We start from the raw sequence: 11,831 nt of genomic DNA on the forward strand, positions 1-11,831 counted from the left end.
AAAAAAAGAGATGAGATCTGGAAATGAGGGGTTAGGGTTGACGAGATGGGAATGAAGGAGAGAGAGAAAGCAGAGCTGGTTGACGAGAGTCGACGAGGCGGGGTATGGATTTGGATAACAGGGGTTTGTGGTCGGGAAGAAAACTGTCGAGTTCAGAAGTAGGTGTTAGATTTTGACAAGATGGGAAGGGAGAGGGAGAGAGAAAGATAAATCAGGATGACTGAAGGGAGATACCATACGCTCACTTGATATCTCCCGCGACTCCCTTCTCTCCCATTCACAATGTTCTTTTCTTGAAGGGGTTGTTGTCTGGAAATTCTCTTTTTTCTACAATGTCATCAAATTTCTAGTGGAATTCTTAAGGGGCTATTAGTTTTTCAAGGGCAGCAACTTCCTTCAAATAGCTCCTCTTATCCAAGTCACCTTCTGCTCTGTATCTGTTCATGACAGAAGGACTAAAACTTTGTAAAAATAGAGCTTACCACAAAATATGCACAACATGCACACAGACAAGATAGAACAAGATTAGACTGGCATTTGTCATGCCAAGCAATCTTCACATAATTGAGGTCCCATTATGACTAATATATTACCAAATAAACAGGTAAGAAGTGGACAACTCACACAGCACAGTGGAAAAGCTTCTATATAAACGATGAAGCTATATGTTTAAAAGTATGCTTGCCTGTATTCTTTTTATCTTTTGTTTCACAAGAAGAAAATATGGATAAGCAGCTCTCTTGCGCAGATATCACCACCTGGGCCTCCGCTCTTAGGATTTGATCAGAAGCTCGAGTTACATTTGGGTCTAGACAACTTTTCGGTTTCTTTGCGTTATCAAAGGCTTCCATGGTAATTGGATCTATGCAACCTTCAGCAATGGCAGCAGCTATTGATGAAGGGATGTCTCTAAGTTCAATTATGATCAAGTTGAACCCATTTTAAACATATTGAGTACAAACAAAAGCATAATGAATTCAATGACAGCATTGTAATCCAATATTTTAATGCATATACAACAAAGGCATTAGAGTACCAATAAGAAGTGAAATATGAAGCATAGATGAGAGAAATTTAATATTTTTGCGAAAGGAAAAAAAGGTATACTAGATGCATTTAGTCCACCTCTTCAGTCAGGATAAGGCTTAGTTGAGTTGATATTTCAATACAGACTACTCTCTGTCAAGCTAACAGAGGATATTTCAGGAAAAATAGTTTAGGACAGAACACCAGCAACCTATCTCTGTCAAGCCAACAGAGGAGAAAGAGATTTCAAAAGACTACAGTGGAGAGTTCTACGTTATCTCGGCTCTATCTTGACAGAAATTTCTCATAAAAAACAAACAAAAAAAAAATCAATTCTTCTTTTGGCGTTCTGCATTTCTCTGGTTTTTTCCATGGCCGATCAATCCTCTGCAGCTCACTCAGGTAGTATCTCCCAAACTCAATGGGAAGAAGCCTCTTGGGCATTCGCTATGCAGAAAAACATTGGAGGTCGGGTTACATAGATGGGTCTATTGTTGCCCCAAGCAAAAGAAATCCCAGAGACATAATGAGGAGGAAGAGTTTTATGACTTCTACCAGAGATAACGTGTCTTACTAACTAAAACATGACATAAAACAAGTTTGTCGATTACCCATTGATTTTGAAAAGGGATCAAAACCATATTTGAACACATGGCGGAAAAAAAATCCAGTGGCTAAGGTTGAAACCCTAAGCTATTCTCTTTTTCTTCCATCTGCTCTCTTCATCTCCATTCATTCATTGCCGCTCTGACCTCTTCATTTGTCTGAATATTGGTTATAAGCAGAAGCATCAACACACCAAGATAAATCTCTCAAGATGAAACAAAAACAATAACAAGCATGAATAGATCTCTCCAAAATCATAAAATATACAAAATGAAACAAAGATAATAAAAAACAGAAGCAGCAACACACCAAGAGAGATCTCTCCAAATGAACCCCAACAATCTTACGACCTAAACGAAGATTGTTCCCAACGCAAGGATGCATGAATAAAACCTAAAACCAGAAAAGGTCAGTAGAACCATAGATTAAATGGGGAAATAATACACCAAGGACGAAGCCATCTAAAATGTCCAAGAAATTCACTTCATCGGAACCGGAGCCAGCAACGATTTAATGGTGAAATCAAAAGGGAAAAGAAGCAGATGGGCTTCCAAGAGAAGAGTGAGAGATGGAAACCTATATATTCTTTGAAGATTCAGGTAAGAGAAGGAAGAGCGACTGAAAAGAGTGAGAGGATCGGGAGATCTAGGGTTTTCAAAATCAAAATATAACAGTCAAATTGAATGCAGGTTAATGGGGAGGAGAAGAGAAAGAAAAACCAGCAGAGGCTTTGAATATTTCTACCATGGAATCTTTCCCTGCTCCCACGCACTGTCTCCCCCCACTCTCCTCTTTCTCATTTTTTTCTCGTCTATAGGTGATTGAAAATTTCACCCTCCCACCTAATAGGTATGTACAAAATCCATTCCAGCCTAACAGATATGCTTAAAACTAGAAAAAGTTCATCCAATGAAATATAGCCAACTGGAACACATTATTGGAACATGGTCAATAACACATTACTTCTCTAGTTCTATTCTCATCCCCTCTAAATGAGGGCTGATTTCTTTAGAAAAAAAAAAGAGGTGGTTTGATGCGTACAAGCCAAACTGCGCCAAAATCAAAATCAAATTGAATTTTCATTATTGTTCTGGTTTCGATTTTACCATTCCAACACCAAAACCAATTCAACCCAAATCGAAATTTAAAGGGAAAATGTTGAGTGTGCCTAGCATTGTGCCTGTCACTCTCCCCACCCCCTGAAAAAGAAGTCCTGAATTCCCCATTGTGTGTCACATTGAAAAATTAATCCAAGTGGGCTCATTACCCTACACCTTATACATATTATCCCATAACCCATACCCTATACCCCAACCCTTGGAACATACTTCAGCCCCAGGTGGCAAAGAGCCGACATCGAGGTGCAAAACCTTCCCATCCACTCAGCACCATTGGATCACTAAGGCCAACTTTTGTCGTTACTCGATGGGTGGGTCTTCCAGTCAAGCTCCCTTTCACATACCCTATAACCTATACCTTATACTACATGTCCCATACTCTATACCCTATGCCATATACCCCATACCCCATACCCTACACCTTATATCCTATGCCCCAATACCCTATACCTTATATCTTATGCCCCAATACCCTATACCCAATATCCCATAGGGATACACTGCACCTTATACCTTATACCTTATACCCCATACCCTATACCCTATACCCCATTCCCTTACATCTTTATATCACTTAAAGATGCAATCGATCCTAAATTTGGCTCTCCTCTAAGATATTCAATTCTAAGACCCAATACCCCAGCTGCATAAATATGTTTGGCAAATTGACATGAAAGGAATAAATGTCAATCAATTTCTCGATCACAATGACAAAAGGGACAATCATCAGGTAAATAAAAGAGACGAATGAGGTTACCTTTAGTGTAAACACCATTCTTAACAAATTCCAAATGAAATATTTGAATTGAGCATGAACTTTTATTTTCCACCCAAACGACCATATATATCAAGGATTTAGAACTCATTGATTGGGATGCTCTTTAAAAATGATAAGATTAGCTGCAGTTTTTGCAATTAAGGTGTCGTTCTTTGAGCAATGGCAGAAGATGGGGTCCTCAAAATCAACCCTAGAGAAGTGGGATGGTAAGAATCTTAGAAACTACCAGCTTCTAAAAGAGAAGTGACAAGTGGTGCATTCCAACTACACAAACCAAGTGGCAAGTTCTAAACATTGTTTTTTTAATTTGGTGGAGCAAGTTCTAAACATTCACAAACAAGAAAAAACACCTCTAATAGCTTCTCTCAAGTATTTTTTGAAAATTCTTCACCATAACAGCACCAATTTCTACATGATTTCTTAAATAACTTTACTATGAATAGTTGAACCCCAAAAGAGTCTTGGTGGATTCGAACCACCATCCCCTTGGAACATAATTGAGACATGCTCATGTTCCGTTAGCTCTACCAATTGAGCTAAAAACCAATAAAATAGAATTGTCAGGTAAAAATGCAATAAGACTACAAGAATGCTATTTCTTACTTTTTATATAAATTTTCATAAAAACTACTTGTTTTGGAAATGAATACTAAGCATTTGAATGATCAAACTATCAAAACACAAAATCAATAGCATCAATAATGAAAAAGAGAATCAATTTAGCAGCCTAGGAAATATGATGTCAAAGCATGTTGCAAATCATGCCCATATCAACCTACCAAAGTGAACTGTCAAAAAATGCAGAAGATGGCAGCTAAGATCAAAGGGAAAGGTTGGTAAGGATAAAATGAAACTCACTTTTGTTCACAAGGTCAACCATGAGAGGCGATAGTCTTTAGGCTGAAAGTTTTTCACAGTAACTTTCTCACATAAATAACAGTGAAAAATGTTCATATACATAAAATAAAAGATGTGGCTCCACATAATGTTGGAACAAAGGTGGGGAGAATTTTCTCAGCTCTGTTTTACCGAAAAAAAATTGTGAACTACATGAAAGATATATATAAAGATGGACTACCAGCATAAAGGGTAATTTGACAAACCTCCAGCTTCCAAAGTCATGCATTAGGCTGGGGAACCATCTCTAATGGATGTTATGGGGCCATCCAATTAGTAGACCATAGTCAAAAACAGATGCAATTACTCTAGATTTTCTTTCCTCAATTTAACACAACAAAAAGCCTAGTATGGTAGTCACAAAAACTGTCATATCAGCAGTGCTTTGCTTTGAATCATCTAAATATTGACCATCCTGCCAAAAGAAAAAATAGCTCATACTTAAGCAATATGAATATAATTTATTCAAGTTAACAAAAAAAAAAAAAAAAAGAAGCCACAGAATGTATAAAGAGATGGGATAAGACAATTACCATGCTCACGAACTCCATGTGTGAAACTATCAGCTTTTTCCCCCAGCTTGCTGATCCATTATTTCAGTGTGTCAACTCTGGCTGCATTGTCAAAGCTAAACCATTAATGCATTGCTTAAGGTTAGATTATTTTCTTTGAAGATTATAAAATACTTATTTACATCTACATCTCTGCATTGCGTTATGATTATATGTCTCATGTGATTTCTAGTCAAGTTAACCAAATAGAAATCTTCATTGAGGGTACCTGATAATGGTAATTTGACGGAAAATTGGTATAACCTAAAGGTCTTGGGAATGTAGTTGATACCATAGTAGAAAAAGCAGCTCATAGGTCTATAGGAGTGCAGAAGTGATGCAGCTGAAAGCAAATTGAAAAATAAACCAGAAAACAGAAACAACTTTTGTAGCATGGGGAAGCCAAGTACAAAAGCATATTCATAATCTTGGATTCAAGATTTATAGCATAGGGAAGCCAAGTACAAGATAATGATCATAGCCTTGGAGTCAAGTTTTATAGCATGGGGAAGCCAAGTACAAAAGAATGATCTCTGAGTACCCCATCTATAGGCCCGAATTCCATATAGCTTCTATCAAAGTTCAATTTGATAAAAAAAACACTATTATTTACAACAGTCCTGAACCATTCATCATTGTTGTTGGTTGCTTGTGGCTACTATGTGTGGTAGTTGCATGCATTCATTTTTCTGCATTGGTACAGAGTGGTATCCACTCTGAAGCTTTATCAGTTAAAGCCAAATAAAACTCGCGGTAGTAGTTTTATACAATCTGACCATTAGAGTTTTTAGCCATTAGAAGCAACAGTTCAAGTCCTCATATTTGGATCCCACTCACTGTGGCTGTCGCCAAATGAGGTTGATCCCTTGTAGGAAATGCTCCTTGTTTCACCTTGTTTGAGCCTAGCATGCCTAGAAAACTAATTCTACACCAATTCCTGGTGTTGCATGCATTAATTTCATTTTGATGAGCACATTTATGTGTGAAATCTAGGGTAGTAAAACATTCATTTTACATATTTAGAATGGAGCTACCTTGGGTTTTACTCTCTTTTTGCAGGTTTTATATTTTCAAGGCCTTAAGGACTATCGGGAGCTATATCTTCAATTTTACACGTAAAGAGGTCCTATTTCTTTCCATGGTTGCGAAGAGGACGAAATTATGAGCAAGATGGACGTGTTCAATTAAAAGTACACATTCGTTTGGTCACCCGTACAAATGATTATTCTTTTTCGGGTCAGAAAAAGAATAATGGATCAGAACTGAACCGAGATGCAGAACCAGCCCGTTTGCAATTGTCCCAGAGGTACAAGGAATACTCCAAATGCCAACAAGGATCGATGGATCACATCTTTAAGTGATTAAAGATTTGTTTTTGGTAACAACAACTACCTAGCTTAGTTGGTGAGCTATGGTGTACAAAATTCTCTTGCTCACCAAGAGGTCTCAAGTTCGAATCTTATGGTTGTTTTTTTTAGAAGATTTTGTTGAAGATTTTCTGCTTTAGAAGCAAGCAAAATCGTGGAAGGGTTCTTGCACAAGAAAAAAGAAAAAAAAAGGAAAGGAAAATCGTGGAAGCAAGAAGAGAAGAGAAAAAAAAGGAAAGAGACAAAAAAGGGGAGAACCAAAGATTGTCCAAATCTTCTCTCTCCTCCACATCATCACCAAATATTGCTCAAATCACACAAAGAAGAAGAAAATCGTCCCTAGGAGAGAGAAAAAGAAGAAAAAAAATTAGGAAAAAAAAAAGGAAAGAAGAAATTTATTTCTCTCTTCTCTCTCCTCCACCTTAGCACTTTTGGACTCAAAAGATCTCACAATCAATTGTGGGTTTCTCTCTTTTAGGAAATAAAAAATTGTTACCCTACCTCTCCATTCCCTATAAATACAACTCATGTAAGAAGAGGAGAGACAATTCATTCTTCTTCTAGTTTTTTTTAGTTGCTCTCTCTTCCTCTTTCTCTCTTTAGTTCTAGTTCTTCTCTATTTTTGCTTTAATCACTTTTGTAATAGTTTTTTTTATTTCAATTAATGCAAGCACTCTTTTATTTTTATTCAGTTCTTTTTATGTTTATGATTTATGCAATTGAGTTGTAATTTTTTAAGTTATAGTTCTAGGCTTAGATCTAGGTGACAAGATCACGAGCCGTGGAGCCATTTTTTTTTTCAAGTTCAAGCATTGATTCAAGTAAGTAGGCTCCTTCAGTAGTCTTCTCTCCCCCCTCTCATCCCCTCTTCTGACTACCCTTTCTTTCTTAATTTAGGATTTTTATTCAGTCATTACATTATTGCTATTCCTTTCCCCCAAGGTTCATGGCTAGTGTATGTGTTGGCTTTGCCCCTTCTAGTCATAGAACCATCAATTTATTGCTTTTATTTTAATTGTCTCCCTTTCCCTAAAGCCAAGTAGAGAAACCCTTGTAAGAGTGACTCTCTGGTCAAGTAGGGAAGCTCATATTATGATGCATCCCTCGGGCTAAGTAGAGAAACCTACTTGTGAGTCTCTCTCTAGCTTTATCCCTTTTCTTTTACTTTATTTTTATTTCAGCATTTTTTCCTTTATTTATTTATTTTTTTATTGCGTGGGTTGTTTATTTTCAGTTATTTATTTATTTAATTTTAATTGCGTGGCTTGCGTCTTTAAATTCTTAGATGACGAATGGTTAGGACATTATTTTTAGGACGGTAATTAGAATTAGATCATAACCATTAATCAGTTCACTTTCGCATTATTAAAAGAAATAAAAAATAAAGTGGCTGCTCTCCCTGTGTTCGACCCGTAGCTACACTGATCCGTACGCTTGCGGTTACATTTTAAATCTCAAACAACACATTAGGTTGTATCCCTGGTCCCGGCACTCGCACATTGCTCACCCAGTGATATAAACCCTAGTTCTGATTAGGAGCCTGTCAATCCCGAAATGCGACCATCAGTCACCCAGAAAACCCCTGATAATCCCCTGTTGGCAGTCACGACACCGGAATAACCATCGCCCATACAGGACTACTTTTCACCTTCGGTAACAATCACATCGTACTGCGGGTGTGGCATTCCAGAAAGGTTCATCGAACATACCACCATCGAGTTATCCAACACCTTACCCCTGTTGGCAAGGAAACGTAGCATAAGGTCTGTCACCTAACCACAAATATCATACATGCCTTGCATAATGAACATAGTTAGTGTGGACCATGAGACACCGGAATCACCATTGGCCACGAAGCGGGTCCATTTTCAAGTATAGTCCTGAGGTATATGACACCGGAATTACCATCGGCCACAAAGTGTAACCCATAACTATATACTTAATCTAGCATATAAGTAGTTGAGTATGAAATACGCAACACTGGAGTTACCATCGGCCATGAAGCATATCCATTTCCAAATGCAGTCCCGGAGTACACAATACCGGAATCACCATTGGCCACAAAGTGCAATCGACGACTACATCTAATCTAATGCACAAAATCAATGCATGAATGCAACATCCATATGGTGATCATGGTATAGGAACCACATCGGCTACACCGGATCCCATCTCACAACATACATTCCATATCAAATTTCCCTTTTCATCAACAATAGACAATTCAATATAATATGTTAAGGATCATCATAATCATTTATGTAATTAAATAATCATGCAAAAATCATAACACATGTGAGCCATTCTAAATAAATTAAACATTCCAAAAAAAAAAGTCAACCATCCCTCACCTCGGTTGTATTCTATCGAATTAGGTTCCAAGTGTGTTAATTGGGTGTCCAACTCACTTTTGGCCTTGGGGTATGTGCGCGTCTCTGTCCTGGGAATAAAGGTAACCAAACATCAATACATATAGGGAACATCATAGGGGAACCATAGGGGTTACCCCCAAAGGGTATAAGTACTGTCAAACTTTGACAGTCCAGGGTGGTCACCGAATTCACCTCACTGGAAATAGGGAAATTCCACTGGATTCACAATTGTGAATCCATTGGCACTGGTAGAGAGCTCATAAGAGCTGCCTACTCACCAAAAAAAAGGCACCGGATTCAAGCCCAGGTGTTTCTAGTGGCTGTTTTCGGTAGAAACAAAGAAGCATGAGCATGGATTTTGGGCTTTCTGGCTTAGGCCCAATCGCTGGGATTTGTTCCATAGAGTTTAAGAGGGTATTCCTACCTTCATTTTAAGTTAAATAGATCCCAATTCCATCAGGCCATTTGGAAGATCCAACAATCAAAATATCAAAACCCTAGATGGTCATTTGGTCACAAGTGTTGTCGGAGCTCACCCAGCTTGGTTTGAGCTTGGCAATCACATCGGGAGAGTGAAATGACACTCACCCAAGTTCCAAGAGGTGCTGGGGTCATGATTCACCTCTTTCCCAACTATGTTAGGTTAAAATAAAGAGAGAGAGAGTGGTAGGAGAAGTGACACTTACCTCCGGAAAGGATTTCGGCAACTAAGCAGGTAGCCGGGAGCCAAGGTAATCTCTTCTCCCTTCTTCCTCTTCTTCTCCTTCCTTTCACTCCTCCTTTCTCTCCTTCCCATGATTTGGATAGTGAGAAGTGAGAAATGAAGCTCACTTCTCTTATTTATAGTGAGTGACTAGGGTCTGTTTGGTTGGTCCATATCTGGTCCAAGTGGGTTATTCTGCAATTCGAAACAAGTAGGTCCACCTCCTTAGACTCATATGGAGACCTCCTTAGACTCATATGGAGTACAAGTCATGAGGAAGGTGTGGGAGAGTACACAGGGTCTTTCGTAGTTATTCACGATGCGGGTGGTGGGGCCCACGGGCATTGAAAGAAATTCAACAGCCTGTTAGTCCACCGGATTCATGTCAACGGATCCAGGCCCAGGCTATTTCCAGTGGTCTATTTTTGGTGGTCAAGGCAGTGTTGTGCCTTTAAATACTTGTTATCCTCAAGTGGTTCTGGGTGGTTGCCCTAGGTTGTATGCATGATCTTCCAATAATTTTGATGCGTGCTAGAACTCGGGTGTGGGGGTGTCAGGTCACTTACTGTCTGGGGTCAAAAGGCTTGAATCTCCTCCAGTTGAATTAGCAAGAAATACATAGGCAAGTGGGGTCATCTCTCCCCCTCTTACAATGAGCAGTCGTGAGTCGAAACCTGGTGATACTTTCTACTTCCCGTCCGAGACCTATCACATCAATTCAAATTAGACCAGGTTAGGGTATGGGTGTAACATTACCCCCCACCTCACAAGAATTTCATCCTTAAAATTGAACGTACCTGGTAAGTCGAACAACCTGGGGTACTGCTTCTTCATTTCATCTTCCCGCTCCCACGATGCTTCATGTTCTGGATGATTCATGCACTTCACCGTGACGAAGGAAACGGTGCGGTTGCATAGGACGTGGTCCTTTCGGTCAACAATCTTCTCTAGAAACTCTATGTAGGAAAAATCCTCGTCCAAATCATAGGGTATATAAGTAAGTACATGAGTTGGATCAAGTATGTACTTCCTCAACATGGATACATGGACGACATCATGTGTGCCCTTTAATTCTGGTGGTAGAGCTATCCTGTATTCCACAAGTCCGATTCATTCCAAGACATCATATGGTCCATTATACCTAGGACTCAGCTTTCCCTTCTTGCTGAACTGCATCACTCCTTTCACTGGGGAGATATGTAAGAGCACTTCGTCCCCGCACCAAATTCCAAATGCTTTCTTAGAACATCCACATAGCTCTTCTGCCTGGACTGAGTTGCCTTAATTCTCTCTTTGATCACACGCCTTTCTCACTAGTGGCCTGTATCAAGTCTAGACCTAGGATATGCCACTCACCAGCTTCATTCCCAGTAAAGGGGAGTTCGACATTTCCTACCATATTGTGCTTTGAAGGGAGCCATACCGATTATGGCCTGTGTAGAAACGCAACCCTAAAATGATGTAGAAGATAATGGAAAAACAACCTGGTAGTTGTTGTTGTAGGAGAACTCAATAAGTGAAATGTGCCCATCTAGACTGTAAGTCATATCCAGAGCACAGGCTCGAAGTAGGTCCTCCAAGGTTTGGACAATCCTCTCTGACTGGCCATCGGTCTGTGGGTGAAATGTGGTACTAAAATTCAGTTGTGTACCCATAGCTTTCTGCACACATGTCTAGAACTTAGATGTGAATCTGGTATCCCGATCGGAGATGATGCTAACAGGCACTCCGTGAAGCCAGATGATGTTGTTAATGTACAACTAGGCCAACTTGTCCAGGGAAAAGGTGACTTTAATCGGGATGAAGTGAGTTGCCTTGGTCAAGTGGTCAAATATTACCCAAATGGCATCCATACCTTTCCTAGTGCGGGGTAAGCCTATGACGAAATCCATGGTAATATTCTCTCATTTCCACTCCAGGATAGGTAGTGACTGTAGTAAACCATAGGGCCTTTGTCTTTCAGCCTTGACCTACTGGCATGTGAGGCACCTAGACATATGCGTGGCCACTTCATTCTTCATTGCCTTCCACCAATAGGAACCTTTTATATCCTTGTACATCTTGGTGCTCTCGAGGTGGATGGAATAAGGAAAGTTGTGTGCCTCTCTCAAAAATGGTATCTCTCAAGTCACCGTTACTAGGCACGTACAATCTCTACTTGAACTTAAGAATTCCTCCTTCAGTCACGGAGAAGTCCGGGTCCTTCTAGGTTCCTTCCTTACAATCTATTATCAACTTCTGCAACTCTACATCAGTACCCTGAGCTGTAGTATTCCTATCCACTAGGCTGGGTTGCACCACCAATATCGATAGTGACAAGGTGACACCTTGCACTAGTAGTTCCAAATCCAGTCTGTTGGCCTCCTCTATGAGATGGTCATTGGTGGTCAGTGATACAAGAGTCAATTCCTGA

General features: G+C 39.5%; 1 long non-coding RNA gene across 2 annotated transcripts; it reads right to left on the reverse strand.

The window, feature by feature from the left end:
* Positions 1-6: 6 nt before the first annotated feature.
* Positions 7-5,047, reverse strand: LOC122068132. 2 transcript variants are annotated; one of them, XR_006136989.1, is made up of 3 exons: positions 4,959-5,047; positions 1,638-4,840; positions 7-871 (listed from the first exon to the last, which is right to left on the reverse strand). It is a non-coding gene; the product is annotated as an uncharacterized LOC122068132 (long non-coding RNA). The 2 variants fall into 2 exon arrangements; XR_006136988.1 differs by having other exon boundaries at positions 7-909.
* Between the last annotated feature and the right edge of the window lie 6,784 nt (positions 5,048-11,831).

The sequence above is a fragment of the Macadamia integrifolia genome, unplaced genomic scaffold, assembly GCF_013358625.1.
Source record: "Macadamia integrifolia cultivar HAES 741 unplaced genomic scaffold, SCU_Mint_v3 scaffold3433, whole genome shotgun sequence".
Lineage (NCBI taxonomy): Eukaryota > Viridiplantae > Streptophyta > Magnoliopsida > Proteales > Proteaceae > Macadamia > Macadamia integrifolia.